We start from the raw sequence: 20003 nt of genomic DNA, 5'->3' as shown, positions 1-20003 counted from the left end.
TTTAAAAATCTCCTATTTTATATTTCTCTTGCACGTGGCTTTGGAGGTCTCATGCTTTGGTATTTCTTATGTTTTTTATGCATCTTTCAAACTATCCCAAAATCAACCATGTAGAATATTACCTGTACAGGTTATAGTTTTATTGTTTTACCATTTAGTTCAAGTTTCCAAATCTCTCTGAAATACCCTTTTTATTTTTTATGACACTTTTATTAACCCTTCACATATTGACAATGGTTGTGATGAAGCCGTATTTTCTGATTTCAACACCTGGAATATCAGTGACCTGCTTAAAATGATTGTACTTTCTTTTGATTCTCCATCACAAGTCTCCATTTTATTTTTTACACTTTATATAACTTTATATATAGTACACACAAGCCCAAGCTAATATTACATGGTTTCTCTAAGAGAAAGGGCAGACCTCCCCTCTACCACCACTAGTGAGTATGAGGGCTCATCACAGGTACCTTAGGGTGGGCTTCCAGCATGCGCTCTGACTCAGCTCCATGTTCAATCTTCCTGTGATCTCCTCAGCCTGTGGCCTTCAGTTCTTCCTCTTCTTCCTCTTCTTTTTCCTCCTCCTCCTCCTCCTCCTCCTCCTCCTCCTCCTCCTCCTCCTCCTCCTCTTCTTCTTCTTCTTCTTCTTCTTCTTCTTCTTCTTCTTCTTCTTCTTCTTCTTTTTCTTCTCCTTTCTCCTTTCTCCTTTCTCCTTCTCCTTCTCCTTCTCCTTTCTTCTTCTTCTTCTCCTTCTTCTTCTTCTCCTCCTCCTCCTCCTCCTCCTCCTCCTCCTCCTTCTTCTTCTTCTTCTTTCTTCATTTGAGATTAATTTTAATATTTTACACAGAGCCTGAATCACAAAACTGCCACTTTGAAAATGGTGGCATACAGAAACAAAAGTACCCAGAAAACCAGGTGCTTCATTTGGGAACAAGCTAGGGAAGAGGAGCCTATCACACATGATAGAGGTAGGACCCTCAGAGCCATAGTGGAACCATTGGAGGTGCCGGGAATCCCTCACGCCAAAGTTGAGGCATTGTAAATTGTTTAATGGGACTGGACTAATTTGATATTATGATCAGAATAATAGCAACTTTGACTGGGACATGATTCCAATTGAAATGTCATCCCAAATAAGTCCAGAAAAAAGTTTGGAGACCAGCTCTCCAAGGATTGCTGTTATCGAACAAAGAAGAGAGTAAAATTAAGAGAAAGCTGACATGTTACACTGGGAAAGCCACAGTTCTGTGCTTTCCAGGGAGATTTTTGTCATTTTTTATAGATATTCAAAGTATAGGGCTGCAGAGACAGAACTTAAAGATGTCTTTCCTTAAAACGTGCAACTCTTTAGGCTGTTACCTGCACCACATCCTCCCTGGCCTCATCCATCTGCATTCTTAGATTCAGAAGTAGTGTGCAGTTGGTTCATGGAAAGGCTGTGGAAGGAGGGAATTTTAGCATACTGGTGAGGTTTCTTGTAGCTGCAGAAGAGAGACTTCAGCTCCAACAGTTCTACTCAGCCTAGAAAACTGTGTTCCATATGGTACATTGAGGATATTTTCTTCTAATAATGTTTGCTTCTTTAATTCATATCCTCCTAAAATAAGTCATTTTTAAAATAGGGAATGATGATTAAATTATGATTAGTTTCCAATTTGTTCTAAGTTTAATGAGTTCTACTGATACAACTTACATATGGAATGTCATCTAGAGATTTTAAACATTACTTATTTGTATACATATTATAAAAGAAGACATGAGTTTTAACTTGATATATTATAAACCTTTATTTTATTTATTTTCATGTGGTGCTAAGGATCAAACCCAGGACTTCACACATACTAGGCATGTGCTCCACCACTGTACCATATCTCCATTTGTAATTCAGCATTTTTTATGTATAAACTTGTTACTGTGATATTAATAAAAAATAGAACTACTAATGATGTGAATTTTATAATTTGACTAATTATAAGTTTTAAAATTTTTAGAAGGAAATGAAATTCTATGTTCAAAACTTCATTTTATAAAGAGCAATATCACAATGCCATAAACTACTTATATTTCTCATAAAGTCTTTGGATCCAATTTAACTCAAAAAATTAAAAATTTCCTGACCCTGTACTCTCTCAGTTAAGAAATGACAAGTGAGAGGATCATGATAAAAGGGTTTGGAAGCACACTGAAAATTTTTGAAAAATCAAATGAACATGCTAGTAATTTCCCATTCCTGGATTAAAAATACACAGGAATTATAATTTCCAAGTTTAGAGGAGGAATATTTGTGTTTATTAGTTTTTTATGTATTAGTTTCATGTGTGCCTATATACATACATATATGTCCTTTCGAATTTCTGTTACAACGAAAATGTCCGAATCTATTTTTTCTTAAAGGAACATTTATGTCAGTAGAATCCCATCCTACCCTGTTCACTGTACTTAAATTTCTGAAGTTTTCACAAACTCAGTTGTTTTTTAGTTGTGTTTTTTTTTTTTTTCGTTTGTTTGTTTGTTTGGTTTTTTTTTTTTTTTGCTTGTTGTTTGCTTCTTTAGCATGAACAAATAATTGTGAACCTATCTCCTTCTCTGATCACTGAAAAGCAAAGAACAAGATGACACAGGAAAGCCAAAGTTGTGGGGAAGAAAAGCAGGACTTGAATTTTACATAACTACATCAATCAGAGAGACAGACTGCCCTGTAAGACTCCTTGGGTTTCCCAGTAATGATAGCTTGGCATCTGTGAAGAAGCACTGTCTGGTTTCCTATTTCTTTACTTTAAGATTCAACACATCTTAACTTTATGAACCATATAAATTTATTGACAATCAACTATTTGAAATTTTAAGGCTAAACTCTGGGATGAAGAGTTCTTTAAGCCAATGTTCATTTTCTAGCTTGCAGGGTAATTGCTCTCTAATGTAGAAACTGTGTGATTACCAAGAATTTCTTAAAGAATTCTATAAATAGAAAGAGGCATATAATTTCAAATTACTCATATAAGCATATATTACATTAATACATCTGAATAAATGAAGCATATGAGATCACAAAACAAAAACATGGATCTAAGACTCCTCACACAGCTATGAAAGTGCTGTAATTACAGAGCAAAATAATTGCCTTTTAGGTCCAAAGCATGAGGTTTCAAAGTCCTGTAGCTAATAATGTCTATACCTTCTTTATTTCAAATTTATTGCTGTGCTTGCATTATTATAATTTTTTTGAAGGATCATGTGTTGATCTAGTGTTTCATTTCAAACAAATCTCTAAAAAGTACTAATAATTTTTCTTCTAACATCCATCACTCATTGTATTAGTACCATAGTTATATGGTGAATTTTGAGCCTAAAAGAGAAGTTTACTTAAAATTTAAAAATTATGTGTCACTGAAAAGGTAGAAGATATATTATATTAAAGCTGACCTTATTGTCTAGGAAATAGGAATATGCCAAAGGAATTATTTCCAGGTATTTTGTCATTTTTGATGTACTGATCTGTGTATAATAAATAAAGTTTAATTATATTTGCAGATTTATAAATGTGCCTTGAGAAAGAATATTAGTGTATTTTGCTTCTACATCTATGTCTAGAAAATTTACATAATATAACAAAAATTACATGATTTGTGTAGAAATGCTATTCACTGTATATTCATAGTATTTTTGGTAGATTCATGGCTTTGGAATTTTTGCTTCAAATATATTTTGTCAAAAATAAACAGAAATTGTTCATAAAGGTTTTTGTTTTATATTATATCATCGATTTATGGTGACATTATTATTCTCTTTCAAGTAAAACCATATATAAAAAAATAGTGATTCTTTTTCTTGTTGCCATGTTATCTTCCAAAATTCTTATCCTTTGTGAAAAACAATGATAATTTTGTAGTGCTGAATTACATCCTTATAAAGCCTATTTTATTTCCTCAATTTTAATCATGGATCTAAATTTATATTAAAATATATTGAACATTTTTGATTGTGTATTATAAGCCCATAAACTAAGCTAAGTATTTTACTTAATGATCCAGATCTTCAAATATACAAGTCTATTTTACCCACAGTGAATTAAAGTAACAGTCAAAGAGAAACATAAAATGAGATAAACATCCACAATGAAAAGAGGAGGTGATCTCCCGTGACAAAAGACTTCAAAGAACTTCTGGAAAACAAAAAAGTCTGGAAGCAGATTAAGGATGCATTTGAGTTCTAATTAGGGCTCCCAGGGAGGTAGACTAAGACCATGACTAGGCATCTTGGAAGTCCATGAATGAGTATGCTTCAGATCAGCACAATGGAAATAAAGGGAAGGAAGCACGTTTGGGTGCACAGAATCTGGGGTTGCAGTCTTATCTCAAAGGAGGCTTCTGCTTACTCAAAGTGAAATTTTGGAGCTGTCTTGCACTCTCATATTTGTTCCTACAATGAGACATGGAATGTGATTTACATGAGTTCCAAACAGTCTTGAGTGTAGGAAGCCTTGAATGGTCATAGCCACAAAACTCTCTTCTCCTGATGAAAGTATTTTTAAAAGACCACTTTCAGCAATTGTCTGGCAAATGAGTCCTTCAGTCCTAATGGTGCCATAAAGCACAGTTCCCTATAGTGACACCACAAAAATTCACTTTTCAGTCTAAGTTCTGTACTGAGTTTATGGTACTTGTGAGACTCTATTCCTGAAGAAAACTTATAAGAAGGGAAAATAGTGCAATTAATTACAGTTTTGATAGCTGTGTTAATTGAATGTCATACTAATGGTCATCTTATGTCTCTTCTGTTGTTCATTTTAAATCCCCTAAAAATATTTCTTTTGATCTCTATAACTTAGCTGATTGAGTGAAACTTATACTCTTCCCCAAATTATTTGAGCCTCCTCACCATAATTTTCTCAAGAAACAACTACTACTCTTTTTTTTCACCATTCCTGTAGGGCAAGTGAGTACTAAAAAGTAGAAAATAGGATCATCTGTTTTCAGATTGCATTATCTGATTTTTGTCTTCATTGTAACATGGAATAAATGTCCTTCTGTTAAGGAGAATGAAATGACCTAGCTAGGATTGTAATTTCTTCTCTTCCTTTCTTTTTTCTTAGTACATAGAATTTAGAGTTCTCATGTGCAGTTTAAATTTTATTTGGAATCTTGATAGACATCCTGTTGGAAAAGTGTCCTCTTAAATAATTAGAATTTCTAAAACTGGAGGATGCAGAAGAATGGTGTAAAAAAATATAATTGCCAAGTTGGTTAATGGAAATGATCATGAGTGAGGGCTCTTCAACTTTGACTTTCTGGCTCCTGGATGTATGTAGTCTGTTTCTTGGTAGCACAAACTGATATAATGAAATTTAAGTCATGGTCTTAATCTACCTCCTGGGGAGCCCTAATTAGAACTCAATATTCCAGTATTCTACCATGCCAGTAGCTTTGTGTTTCTTTTGTAGATGATAATAGAGTTGATACCATGGTTATAGACCAATAGTAATATCTTTATTTTTGTTAAGTGTGGTCTGATTGAATTTTAGGCATAATCTCTTGACACTTTATTAGTGGTGATTGCTTAGCATTTATTGTCTCTAAAAGCAAAATGTAAAAAAAAGTTTGAGTTTTTCTGGTTAAAATTATTTCTCAGTTAAGAGGTCCACTTGTTAATTTATTATGAGAGAATGATGAAAAGAATTATGCTGTAACAAGAACCTAGAGATAGACCTCTCCTCCTAGCTGGCTGGATATTTGGAAGAGGTATTTGATAGATAAAATGCAGTTATGGAAACCATTATGGTACTCAGTCCTCATTCATCCTGTGCAGCATCCGAGGCTGGATAAAAATAACTAGCCAAGTCAAGTTGTCAACTTGGCTGTCTTGTTCAATGTCCATGATGTATGTGCTTTCGTATGTGATAGCATGAAATCCCATGATTTACACTGCATTGTCTCTCTCCTTATTACTGTACCCCCCACATTTTATAGTCGTCAAAAGTTTCTTCTAGACCCTTGATCAAGTCTTGATTTCTTCCTATTAGTTTATGTACCTTATTACCTGAGGTAACTTCTTTATCCACATAAAATTAAGGATGAAGTGTGCTGCCAAGTATTCTGCTCTTTAGAACGAGGTTTTTTTTTTTTTTTTCATTTTTTAAGGCTAACCCTGAAAGATACTGTACAATGGTCTTATTTTATTTCAGTTTACTTCTAAATGAAGAAAACTCATATTTATTTCTAGTAATATTTTTATAAAGGTTCACCAATTTCCTCTTCTATCTGATTCGCAAAAGGGACCTTTTTCCAAAGAAGGAAATGAATAGGTGTTGCACCATTTCTTTGCTCTGAAATTGATTGGGGTTTTCTGAAAAAGATTGTTAACTTCAGTGACTATCTTCTTGGTTAGTTATTTACTTAGTTATTGGTCACACTCTACAAGTGTGACCTCAGGGGAAATGCCAAGGAAGATATACAGTAAAATAAGTAGAAACTATCAATTGATTATACCTTTGCAACTTAAGTAAGGTTTTTGAAGTACTATATGACTTTAATATCTCTCTGCCTTCCATTTAAAATCAAAATATAAAATTCATCTTTATTTTTTATGTATCACCGATAACTTTCTAAAAATACAATTTACACCTATTTTTTCTAATCCTGTTCATGATTTGTCTATTTTCTTGATTATATGATTTTTTTATAACTGATACTAACTTGATAATCTGTATCATTTGTATCATTTGTTTACAAACACTTATGGATTTTTGTATCTTTTTTAGTTATAGTTGGCCTCCAGTAACTAAGGGAAAGACCCCTTTCTGTCTGCTCCTTCCAGCCCTCCTCCAGGCTCTCAGCTTCCCAGACCCTTATGCAGTTGGTTGAAAATTCTACAAAATTTTTCACTATTTTTCAAGACTAAAAAAAATCAAAAACTTTAAGAAATACTTTGAAAAAATGTGCAGGGAGAAAGCAGCAACATATTTTTTCATAATTAGGCTTTTTAAATTTTTTTTAACATTTGTCTGTATTTAATGTGGTTCAGCCACTGATACTTCATCAAAATAACAGTTTCTTTGCTGAGTTCAGGTGACCAAGGAATAGCCACACCCTCAGAACAAAACAAAACACACACAAAAAAAAAGAAAAAAAAAAACAACACAGAATCATCTTTAACCTAACTTTTTAAGGATGTTTCATATCTCCATAAGATTCTGTGTTTAGTTGAATTTTAACTTCTTTTTGTATTTGAGGAGAGTGTGACTCTTGAACTTGAAACCTTTTATTCTAAGTAACTTTGTGGTTTCTGGTGAGGTTAAGGGGGTGAGAGGGTGAAGGGAAAGTGGGGGAATCTTTTGTATCATAACATGAAGTTTCCCACACAATCTGCTTTCAGGTGCCAGACTTCAAGTTTTTCTTACACTGGTATACTTTGATTATTTTTACTTCCCCTTTACCCAAAAGTTTTAACAGCATTTTATCAAACTGCACTTATTAAGAACAATTTTAAAAAATATAGTTATAGTTCACTTCACCAGTCTGCACTTATTGCTATGGTTTCACTCCCCTGCTATGCCACTTTTTGGTGTCTGAAAAGTAAACATAGTATTTTCCATATTTTACCCAGTTTCCTATAAGTATATACTGGAAAGAAAATCAGGTCTGGAAATATTCCACTTTGATTGAATGCTATATTCAAGAAAATAATATTTAAATATGCTAAATATATCTCCAGAATTTCTCAAGTAGCTACGCTTAAAAAAAAAAAAAAAAGAGAGAGAATATCCTGAAAAGAAAAACCATGGTCAGCTTCAAGAAAGCAAAAATAGAACCTAAGGATTTATCTCTAATGATGAATTATAGATGATAAATACAGAATAACCTCATGATTTTAAGGAAAACTAGTATTCGATCTGGTATTCTAAACTGAAGCAGACTGTCCTTTAATGATAAATAAAAATAGATTTTCATAAATAATAAAATTCTAAAAAGCTATTTTCTGTGCCTAATTTCAAAGAGAGTTACTCAATATAGGAGAAATATAAAACAAAGGGAGCTGAATTTGTGGACGAAACAGTGGCTATAACTACAGAGCTGAAGAAAGTTATGCTGATTCTTCAGTAGACCTTGAAAATGGTTTTGTTAGCATACCTCAGTCCTACCTTCAAAATGATGGTTTAATAGAAATATTAGCTAGTGAGTAGTCAAGTGACTGAATGTAGCAAAAGTTAGAATATTCTAGTGATCTATTTTCCTCACCACACACACAAAAAAATGAATATTAGAAAATACAGAAAAAAAAATTGAGGAAAAATAAAGTAAAATCCCAATAAACATAAATAATGGAAACTCAAATTCTGCATATGAAATACAGTAAAATGTGCAATTTTTTAACATTTGATGGGATAGAAGAAAGTAGTATTGATTGTTCTTGATGGGAAGAACATCCGTCCATGAGCAGCATTCATGTCCTGATATTGGATATCAGAAAGGCTAATAAATTAGACAAAGAAATCATTCTTACTTCTGGTGTGTGTTTTGCGATGAAAACTATTTTAAAGTCAAATCTGTGAAAATTTCTACTGGTTTTTAAACTTTATAAATTTTATGTAGACAAAGAATGCAACACATAATTATTTTTAAAAGAGAATAACTAACTGATGAAGCATGAACACAGGGACTTGTAACTATTAAATAATACAGTGGGGTGTAGTGGTCTGTACAGATGCTGATACTCAGAAAAAATAAAGTGTCCAGTGTAGATTAAGCAGGAAATCACAGAACACATATCATTATGATTACATAAACGATAACCAATTAAACACTAAACACTTTTAATATTTGACTCTTTGACCTTAAGGGAAAGAAATGGCCCCATAAGCTAAATTGTTTTTCCTCCCTCTCTCATTGCAATTGGAGAAAATAATGGGAATCCTTAATACTTTGTGAAGGGTCTTCTATGTATATATTTCAAAATTATGATCAATATCAGACAAGTAGTAGTAGGTATTGCTAAATTTAGTTGCCTTTTAGAACTTTACAAAGTTGCAGATAGATTGGAGGCTACTGATTTGGGTGAAAATTTTGGAAACTACTGTTTTATATAGTCCTGGGGATTGAACCCAGGGGTGATTTATTACTCATATATATTCACAATTCTTCAGTATTTTATTTTAAGACCTGGTCTCAGTTACCAAGGCTGGCCTTGAAGTTTTGATCCTCCTGCCTCAGACACTATGATTTTTGAGATTACAGGAGTGTACCACCACATCAAGCCTGGACACTATCTTTTATATTTTTTACACGAATCTAATAATCAACACTATTTTAAATATCCCTGCTTTTTCTTTGTTAAAAGATATTCAATACTACCTTCCCAAATTGATTTTCACCATCACATTCTTTTTTTTTCAAAAGGCCAATCTTCATGTTGTGTAGTTATACATTTTTTTTACCATAAAAATATACTCAATAGATTGTATTCTGAGTTAGCAAGTCAATTTTATATGTTTCAGAAAAACAAATTGCCATAAATTGTTCTGGTCATGCTATTAATAGTAGTACCTTTCTCTTAGTCATCATCAAAAAAATAGGAGGAAAATTTAGTAAAGTCAAAATCTAAGATTCAACAATTGGCTAGTTGTTTCAACCAGATGTTTAGATTTGATTGATTCTCTTTAAAATTTCTTATTCTGATTGCTCTGATGGCTTTTCCTATGATATTTAAAGCTCAATTTAAAAGCACTGGTTTATGTGAAAAGTGGATACTAAGGGAAATAAATATCTGGAATAAATTAATATTACTCAATATATTTCTGATGATTATATACAGCTTACTCCTACCATTCTGAGATTGCAATTCATAGTTTTAAATGACTTCCATTCCTCACTATATTTCACTAATCAGCACATGCAGAAATAATTTCTCAACAAATTTATATTAAATAAGTAGCAATTTAGAGAAAATCAGATGTACTTCACACCTGTGAAATTAAAAAAAAATATATATGTTGCATTTTGCCAAAGAATACTTGGCATATTCAAAGAGTAAAATGAAGAAATATTGCTTTCCTTTATGTCATAGGACACAGTTAATTGTCATGTTTTTTCAAAAAAGCATTGACAGGATTCTGGGGATTTGACTCAAGCGGTTGTGCACTCACCTGGCATGAGTGTGGCTCGGGTTCGATCCTCAGCACCACGTAAAAACAAAGATGTTGTGTCCACCAAAACTAAAAAATAAATATTAAAAAATTCTCTCTCTCTCTCTCTCTCTCTCTTTCTCTCTCTAAAAATGGACAGTTTCCTTATGAAGAAATAGTTGTTATTGTTTAACATAAATTTTACTTGATTTTTTTTTTAAATTTTTACCCATCTGAACACTGAGAAGGTATTTGCTGTGGTCAAACACAGTGAGATACTGTTGTAAAATGCATATCTGGAACATTTGCAATTGTTTTCATTTTATATAATAGCATCATGCACACTCAGCACGAAAAGAGGTTGCTCATTAATTTTGGTATCAATACTGGGTTAAGTACATTGAAAAGATGCTGAGAAAATTACTTCTATAATCTTGGGATCTCCCAGTTCTTTGTTTTCTTTTTTCCTGTGGTGCTTCTACTATTGATATTAGTATGTTAACTTTAATTTGAATTGTCCATACAGTTTCTTAAAACATAAGACACTTAGAATTGAGGAAGTCACATATAGCATGTTTATTTCATAAACTGATATAAGATTCAATAAAATACTTCAGCATTATTAATGCACATTTTATCAAAATTCCATTAAATCACAATGTGAGATACAGTATTAAAATTTTATATAGCTAAAGGTTTTTTAACATTGAATTATAGGAACCCTAAGCAAGTATGTAGTTCCAATTATTCATTTACTTAACTTCATTCATTCATAATATAATAGTGGATAAAAACCACACATCAGAGTGCATGTTTTCGAAAAAAAAAATTGTTTGGTGAATTACTAAGAATGAAGCATGCAATTTTTATTTATTATTGGTTTATCATACCCACAACTTACCCACACAGTAAGATTGTTATAATATTCAATAAGTTGTAGCTAAAAACATGAAATACCACATATCATATTGTACAGATTATATATATTCTCATATTATTTCTTCATCCTTTTCACAAATATTTATCAGGAATTTACTATATGCTAATTAGAACTAAGTTCATCCTAATTATTTCAGATATTTAAAAAAAAACCTGCAAGACCTCATTTGAAAAGGACAATATCGATTTCAGAAGTAACTACTGTTTCTCTAGTGAATAATGTATATAGAAATCTGCTAAGGTGTTGGGGTATGCAAATATATTCAGGATGCATCAGAGAGTGCATATGAAAAAAACATACAATTTATCATGTTATATAAATGAAGTAAAATATCATACCAAAAGGTTAAAAAATTAACTTTTGGGGAAAAAAGCAAAAGGGTGCACTAGTATTTGAAATATGCTAATAATAAATTTTACTATAATTAGTTGTTTCTGGGTCTCATTTCACACTTTACTTTAATTATCTATCCATTTTGTTAAATAACCCTAGGGTGTTATTTGAAAATATTGGCATTCAGTGAATAATGCCACCAATTTTCTGTTCTGCAATATTAAAGAACTATTTCAAATTTATTGCAATGAATAGTTTTGTTTAAAGGTAACAATAGTTTTTCAATGTACAAATTACTATGATAAATTTGGGTGACCCCAAAAAGTCTTTAACACCCATATTTGATGCGTTGGTTTCTAGATTGTCATGGATCCCTCCTAGTAAATACTGAGATGTGTGAAAGGTTTAACAAGCATAGAAATTTGCTTATGAAAAATAAGCCATGTTGTACATGGGAAGTAAAAAAGTAAAGATGCAAAAGTACTCCTCTAAACTTCTATATGCTGATACTACACAAGGTTATTCCAATGATGTCTGCTTTGGGGTAAGGAAGCAGCTTTTCTTATACATTATGACACAAACTTCATGTGCTGACATTCCCATTTACACTTTAATAGAAATTCATTGGATTGCAAAAAGGGCCTTTGGTCCAAATCCTAAACTCACTATTCTTCCTTACCCTACACTGGAATCCTGCCTACTCTCTCTATTTCACTGCAAGTTCTCTTTTACATTCAGTAGTCCCAGGTACAAGATCTTAGGCCATTGTCTATGGATTTAGAGGATTCATCTCTGCAGAACATAATTCAAAACTATGTATCCAAATCAAGGGCCCAACAAACGTGTGCTTCAGATCTTACCTAGTTTTCTATTTACATACTTACATTTCACCTTACATTCGTACAAATATCCCAGTTGCCCAATACCTGTATTCATCCAGCAGAATGACTCCTATCCCAAATCGAACATGATATGTCCCTTAACCATACTCTGTTCCCTCAATCTATTTTCACATGACAGCAGGTCCTGAGTTGATCTTGCCATACAGGTATGTAGGGAAACCTACAGCTGCTGAGAAGCTCAAAGGTAGATGGAGAAATGATCCCTGGATCAAATGTAGGCAGCTAGGTAGGACCTGTGAGGTCTAAAGTCATCTTCCATGGCCAACAACCCAGTCAGGATGAAAGGATGAGGCTGAATCAGCCTCTCGCTTCTCAAAGCAAGGAAGATGGACACAATCAGTTCTGTGTGGATTGCTGATCCCGGGCTCCTAGGGTATATAGACCTTTATGTCTTGTGAAAATGTCACAGGAAGGTGGGGCAGCCTCCATCTCATGGGACCCTTGGAAACAACTGTTAGGACAAAGTGGTTGCCAAGGCAGTGACCTCATTCACTTCCCTGAAGGAAGTGACCTCACCTCACTTCCTTGGTGATGGAACTCTCTGAACTTGGGATCCAGGAGTTGAGGCATCCAGAGGCAGTTCCACTCCCAGTGGGCTCACTTGATTGTCTGTACTAAGGCCAGAGTCATTCTTTGTTGGTACCTAGTGATGTGTGGATAGCCAAATGCCTTGAATGGTCTCAACAGGGGCCTTTCCTGAGAAAGAAGTGTTGGCTCATTGCTGGCTCCTGACAACTACACAGAGAAGGCCAAAGAGACCAGAGCTGAGACAGGACAGGCCACTGCTGAGGAACATATTTTCACCCACCAGTCAGAGGACAGAGTGGATAGATGCAGACCAAATACAGGGGTGGTTTGTGTGTCTCAGTGGGTATGTGTTTCAATTTCTCATTTTGTCTCATGTTCTGAGAACACGAAGGAAAAACTTGTTTTTTTTTTTGTTGTTGTTGTTGGTGGTGGTTTGAAATGGACTGTTAACTAGTGAGCCTTTTTATGTCAGTGGATCCCACTTGGTTTGTGGTTAAAGAGAGTAGAGAGAAGAATGCAGCCATGAATGTGTCCTGTCTAGTGGAAATCTTTGCAGGACTCCTCATGGCTAATTTATGAATGGACTGCTAGATGGGCAACATCTACCAAGATCCTAAGTTTCTGTATTCTTCCTGATTTTTGGCCACTCTCTGAAGGGGTTCGAGGTTTTGTGTCCAAGATGTGTACCACATTCAAGCTCTGTGACATGGCCATGGACTGGATTGCTGAAGGGCATGCCAAGCATCTCAGAAAACACAAAAATTAGCATGACTGGTAAGGATCTCTCTGGAGAATCCCTGCTTGCATAGATAGTAACCCAAGTTGCATGATCAGGAGCTGTCAGTGACACAGTGTTCAATTAAAGACAAGTTTTTCTCCAGGTTCTTTATTCCCTATTGTTTTGTTCCCCTGAATGTCAGGGAGGTGTTTGCCTTAGGGCACTCCTTTGGGACTCCTCAAGAAAACAGTTTCAAATCGAAATGAAGAGGCCTAGTCTGTGCGTTTTAAGTAAAGTGCTTTGTAAAAGCTGTGTCTTAATCAGACTCTTGGCCCTGTGTGTGGCTGTGAATTACATTCTCAGCACCCCAGGAAACTCAAGAAAAATCCCATGTGTCCATCCCAATCTAAAAGGATGAAAAAGAAGTGTACTATTGGATGAAGTCTCTTGCCTTCCTCTGGTCAGGCTCCTGACCCCTATGAAGTCAGAACAGGGATCCTCTGGGTCAAATGAGTTGTTGCAAGCCCTCCAGTAACTGGTACACAGGTGTTTGGGTTTTTTCATGAGTCCAGTACACATAAAGAATCTACCCTTGGCAGGCAGGAGGCCTCTAATTTGACAAGCAGAGCAGTATTAACTACAGGCCCATTTTATCTATCCTGTTTCTCAGGAAGGGTGTCCAGGCCACCATGACATTTGGCATATGATGGGCATGAGAGCTTTCTTTGCACACCTTCTAAGGCTACTCACCCTATAGAAACCCCCAGCCAGAATGTTATGATAAGTGTCTGTATGGAAGAAGATGATGGCCATGTGGGAGTGTTTTTGTTAGAATAGTGGTCTTTTGTGTGGTGATTGGAAAAGATGACTGGGTCCACCTCAGCTTGAACTCTGGTGTGATGCCATTAGAGAATGAGTACTGGAAGTGATCTCAGAGAACTATTGCCATGAATTGTGTTGGGATTTTAGAAGACCAGGCATTAGAGGAGCCTTTGGAAACTGAGATCTAGGCCGAGGGTGGCTTTCTCGCCAGCACTGGGAATCTCAGCCAGGATTTCACATGATTTTGTTGTTAAAGCCTTCTCAGCTATAGTTGAGAGCCAAAACTCACAGGAACCTCATATTTTAGACCCCCATGGGCCTGGAATCCTGTGACCTTTCTCCACTCTTTGGGAACCTTGTCTGCATGCTTTTACTGAAAGGAGATTCCTCAACACTCAATCGCTCCTGAATGAATTAAAACCCACAGTGTCCACTTCTTCATTCTTGAAATATGGCTAGGCCAATACCATGATGTTTTTGAGAAACCCATGACCAGAAATCCCTGGATAACCTTTAGATCTCCTGTTGCTATTTATGACTGAACAAGCGAGTGCCATTTTTGACTGAGTGGAATTCATGACCATGGTGAAGAACAGAGAGGACAGTGAGTAGGAGCCAGCAGGGAACTTGGCCTGGAGCAATGGAGTGCAGGTGTGTGATCCAACATCTGTTGCGAGCCCCTGTGGTTCTGTCATTGGCTTCCAAATGATATGTGACTGACAAGGTGCAGCCAGTAGACCCGAAAATATAAAGGCATGTTGTTGTGGGGAGAGGATGTGGTGCGATGCTCAGAAACAAGTTGCTATGCTCAAGTGGGAAAGATATATGGGGTAGCAGCCCAGTTTGTGTTTTTGCCTTCAGACACTGACTCACCCCATGTGGCAGATCTCCCTCCAGCACTGTGTCCTGGTTGACCTTTTTTGTATTTCAAAAACAAACACCAATTTTCCAGAGAAGCTGCAAGAAATGCCATTAAAACTGGGCTTTGAGCCAAAGGCTTCACAATGCACCCAGGGAGACATTCATACCACAATGGCCACAGTGACCTGCATAGATAGGATTGAGCTTTGTTGCCTCCTGTTCTTATTGGAAAATATGAACCCATGTCCTCCTGTTCACATAGACTCAGACCAAGCTTTTATGATCTCACTACAAAGGAAGCTAAAAGACCAAGCTATATTTCTAGTGGATGAATGACAGAGGCAGATAGTCAAGAAGTCATTAGGCCAGCAAAGATCCATGTTTGTGGAATGTTTACCCTGTCCTCTACTTTTGGGATCTCTTCTGCCACACCCAAGTTTGTGAGCTCCTCAGAATTTCCAATTCCAGATATGTATTCACAGATTTTTTTCCTCTTCTCCTCTCATTGTGTCTTCTTTGGGATGATAGTAATGTCCAAGCATTGTGGTGGATGACAGTGGAAGATTTTTATGTGCCACGTGTTCCCATATGTATTAGACTCATTTTCCGTTTTGCCATGTGAAATATTGAATCTCTGACACTAACCCATATCCTTCTAGGCTCTGACTACTTATCCTAACATCGATAATAATAATCCTAAAGGAATACAAGTAGAGGCATTAGATAGGAGGCATGGTGTATACTTGGACTTGCCTTTTGCTTCATCAGAGATACATATTATAAAACCTGTGACATATTTTTCTCATATTACTTCTCCAAGAATTTTCAAAATCAACAAATATGTAACTTCCTGTCTCCCTGTCTCTGTCGCCTGTGTCACAATGTATATTTTTATATACATATATATAATCCTTCTGCCATCACAGGTATATTTTTGAGAGTACTCTCACTTTGGTAAATACGAAATTCATGAAGAGATCACTGCCCCCCAATACACTGAAGTAACTAAAAATTCAAGCTGTGGTGAGCTTTATACTTTAACAAGTTTAGACATGAAACAATTTAGAGGAAAATGAATATTTTGGGTACATATGTGAAGGATATATAAGGATATATATCCCCTTAGGAATTTCGATTGGCATACATACTATTACATTTTAATGTATTAAATATATATATATATATATATATATATATATATATATATATATATATATATTATGAATTTGGAAACATGAACTATATGTGTCATATACTTATACTACCTTGATTCTTTCATGTCCATCTGTGTGGATTTATAATCAACTTTTTAGGAGATATTTTTCAGAAATATTCATTTTCTTGACATACATATTCATTTCAGAATACTCAAAATGAACTTCTGTGAATATTGAATACTAACCCTAATGTTTCTACAGTAAGTGACCCAGTTTAACATCAATGAAAGTATGTTCATATGGGACATGATGTGTATTTTGAATTAAATTTTTATTCAAAATTGTTATATTCCTATTTCTTCAGTATATATACATCATTCACTTTCATTCACTCTATGTATCAGATCCCATGTATTTCTCCATTAGATTGGGAAATTTTCTCATATTATGTCATTGTAAAGATTGTGCAGTTTAGCTGTTGTGAACTGTGCCGCTATAAACATTGATGTGGCTGTGTCCCCGTAGTATGCTGTTTTGAAGTCTTTTGAGTATAACCGAGGAGAGGGATAGCTGGGTCAAATAATGGTTCCATTCCACATTTTCTGAGGAATCTCTATACTGCTTTCCATAATGGCTGCACCAATTTGCAGTCCAATCAGCAATGTATGAGTATACCTTTTTCCCCACATCCTTGCCATCACTTATTGTTGTTTGTCTTCATAATAGCTGCCATTCTGACAGGAGTAAGATGATATCTTAGAGTAGTTTTGATTTGCATTTCTCTAATTGCTAGAGATGATGAACATTTTTTTCATATATATGTTGATTGATTGTATATCCTCTTCTGAGAAGTGCCTGTTCAGGTCCTTGGCCCATTTGTTGATTGGGTTATTTGATTTTTTGGTGCTTACCTTTTTGAGTTCTTTATATACCCTAGAGATTAACGCTCTATCTGATGTGTGAGGGGGAAACATATGCTCCAAGGATGTAGGCTCTCTGTTCACCTCACAGATGGTTTCTTTTCTGAGAAGAAACTCTTTATTTTGATTCCATCCCATTTATTATTCTTGATTTTAATTCTTGCACTAGAGGAGTCTTATTAAGGAAGTTGGGGCAATCCCACATGATGAAGATTAGGGCCTAAGTTTTTTTTCTATTAGATGCAGAGTCTCTGTTTTAATTCCTAGGTCCTTGATCCACTTTGAGTTGAGTTTTGTGCATGGTGAGTGATAGGGGTTTAATTTCATTTTGTTACCAATGGATTTTCAGTTTTCCCAGCACCATTTGTTGAAGAGGCTATCTTTTCTCCAATGCATGTTTTTGGCACCTTTGTCTAATATAAGATAATTGTAATTTTGTGGGTTAGTCTCTCTGTCCTCTATTCTGTACCATTGGTCTACCAGTCTGTTTTGGAGCCAATATCATTCTGTTTTGGTTATTATTGCTTTGTAATATAGTTTAAGGTCTGGTATAGTAATGCCACCTGCTTCACTCTTCCTGCTGAGGATTACTTTAACTATTCTGCATCTCTTATTTTTTCAGATGAATTTTATGATTGCTTTTTCTATTTCTATGAGGAATGCCATTGAGATTTTGATCAGAATTGCATTAAATCTGTATAGTGCTTTGGTAGTATGGTCATTTTTATAATATTAATTCTGCCTATCCAAGAGCAAGGTAGGTCTTTCCACCTTTTAAGGTCTTCTTTGATTTAGATGCTCTTCAGTGGATGAATGGATTTTTAAATGTGGCATATATATACACTGGAATTTTACTCAGCAATAAAAGAGAATAAAATCATGGAATTTGCAGGTAAATGGATGATGTTGGAGAAGATAATGCTAAGTGAGGTTAGCCAATCCCAAAGAAACAAATGCTGAATATTTTCTTAGATATAAGGAGGCTGATTCATAGTTGGACAGGAAGGGGGAGCATGAAAGGAATAGATGAATTCCAGATAGGGCAGAGGGGTAGGAGAGAAAAGAAGGGCTAAGGGGATTAGCAAGGATGGTGGAGTGTGATAGACATCATCATCCAAATATATGTATGAAGACATGAATTGATGTCAACATACTTTATATACAACCAGAGATATAAAAAATTGTGCTGTATACATGTAATAAGACTTGTAATGCATTCTGCTGTCATTTAAAAAAATCAATAAAAATTTTAAAAAAACATTTAGCCAATGTAAAAAAAAAAAAAGAAAAATTGTGCATTCCTTTGGTTTGTATCTCCACACCTTCATCTCTTCTGATAAATCTTAAATTTGGTCTTTTCATGTTATTCCATGTTTCTCAGATGTTCTGTCCATGGTTTCTTACTGTCTCTTTACAGTCAACTTTATATTCAAGAGTATATATTTTGTCTTTATTGTCTGAGTTTCTGTTTTCCATGTGGTCTAGTCTGTTGGTGATATTTTCCATTGAATTTTAAATTTTGTTTATTGTTTCTTTCACTTTGAGGATTTTTTTTATAATCTCTGCCTCTTTATTGATGTGATCTTTCACTTCCTGCATTTTCTCTGATATCACCTTTCATTTTGAAGATCAGTCTAATTATGTACCTTCTAAACTCCTTCTCTGACATTTCTTCTACTGCATTGTCTATGGATTCTATTGTTGTAATATTTTGGTTTGTTTGAGATGCTCTGTTTCCTTGACTTTTCACATTGTTTGTGTGTCTTCCCATCTAGTGGTATAGATCTGAGGCAGTAGAGTTTCTACCCCTAGTCTTATAGTGTCCCTGAATGCTTCTGGTACCTCACCTTTAAGGGAGAGAACAATATTAACAGCATCCAATGCAAAGAACAATATACAACCTTAATCTAAATAGCTCCTATTAAGGTGTCCACAATTTTGTTGCAATAAACATAAAGGATGTGTTTAATTTTTGTGTACAAGATAAACAGTAAGTTTGCTAAAACGGTTTACCATTTCAAATTATGAACATAGAAGGAACAGAAAAACTGTAGGATGTGATGTTTATGAGGGAGGAAAGAAGACAGATGTAAAAATTTATAGTAAGTGTGAAGAAAGAATTAATAGAGGTTGGTTGTTAGCATGAGAGATGTGAGTAAGAGAATCCAGGGAGATAAGTGAGAGAAAAAATATATACAGATTTTTTTAAGAAAAAGTAAAAATATAAGACTACACAACCAAACTGTAATATACTATTCAGACATCCCACTCCTCAATAAATTGACATTTGAAAAATATTTGGATTCAAAGATGGTAGACATGTGGGGGTGGGGCTTTCAAAAATTTTCTCAGCTTCCCTCTCCACTGATAGGTGGGATTGTCTGAAGTTTAATGATAGCTCCAGTCTGGTGAGTGGCAGACCAGTTGGCTGGGCTAGCCAATAGTAAAGTGCCCACATGCCCTCTTCCATGCAATCTGATGGACCTGGGCTTCAACTTCCCCAGGCTCTACCTTGCTGCAGTTTCAAGATCTCAATGCCATTCCAACTTGCAGAGAGACCACTAGGGATGTGGTCACACAAAAGAGCATCCCTGTAAATGGGCAGTCAGATAGTGGCCACTAGTGCACCCAGCAGGAAAACCTGGAGCTGCAACCAAACCTGTAGGTACCCTGACAATATATCTCCAGAACCTGGCTGGTAACCC

Source organism: Callospermophilus lateralis, unplaced genomic scaffold, assembly GCF_048772815.1.
Source record: "Callospermophilus lateralis isolate mCalLat2 unplaced genomic scaffold, mCalLat2.hap1 Scaffold_167, whole genome shotgun sequence".
NCBI lineage: Eukaryota > Metazoa > Chordata > Mammalia > Rodentia > Sciuridae > Callospermophilus > Callospermophilus lateralis.
The sequence above is the reverse complement of the archived record's forward strand: the minus strand, read 5'-3'. Positions refer to the sequence as shown.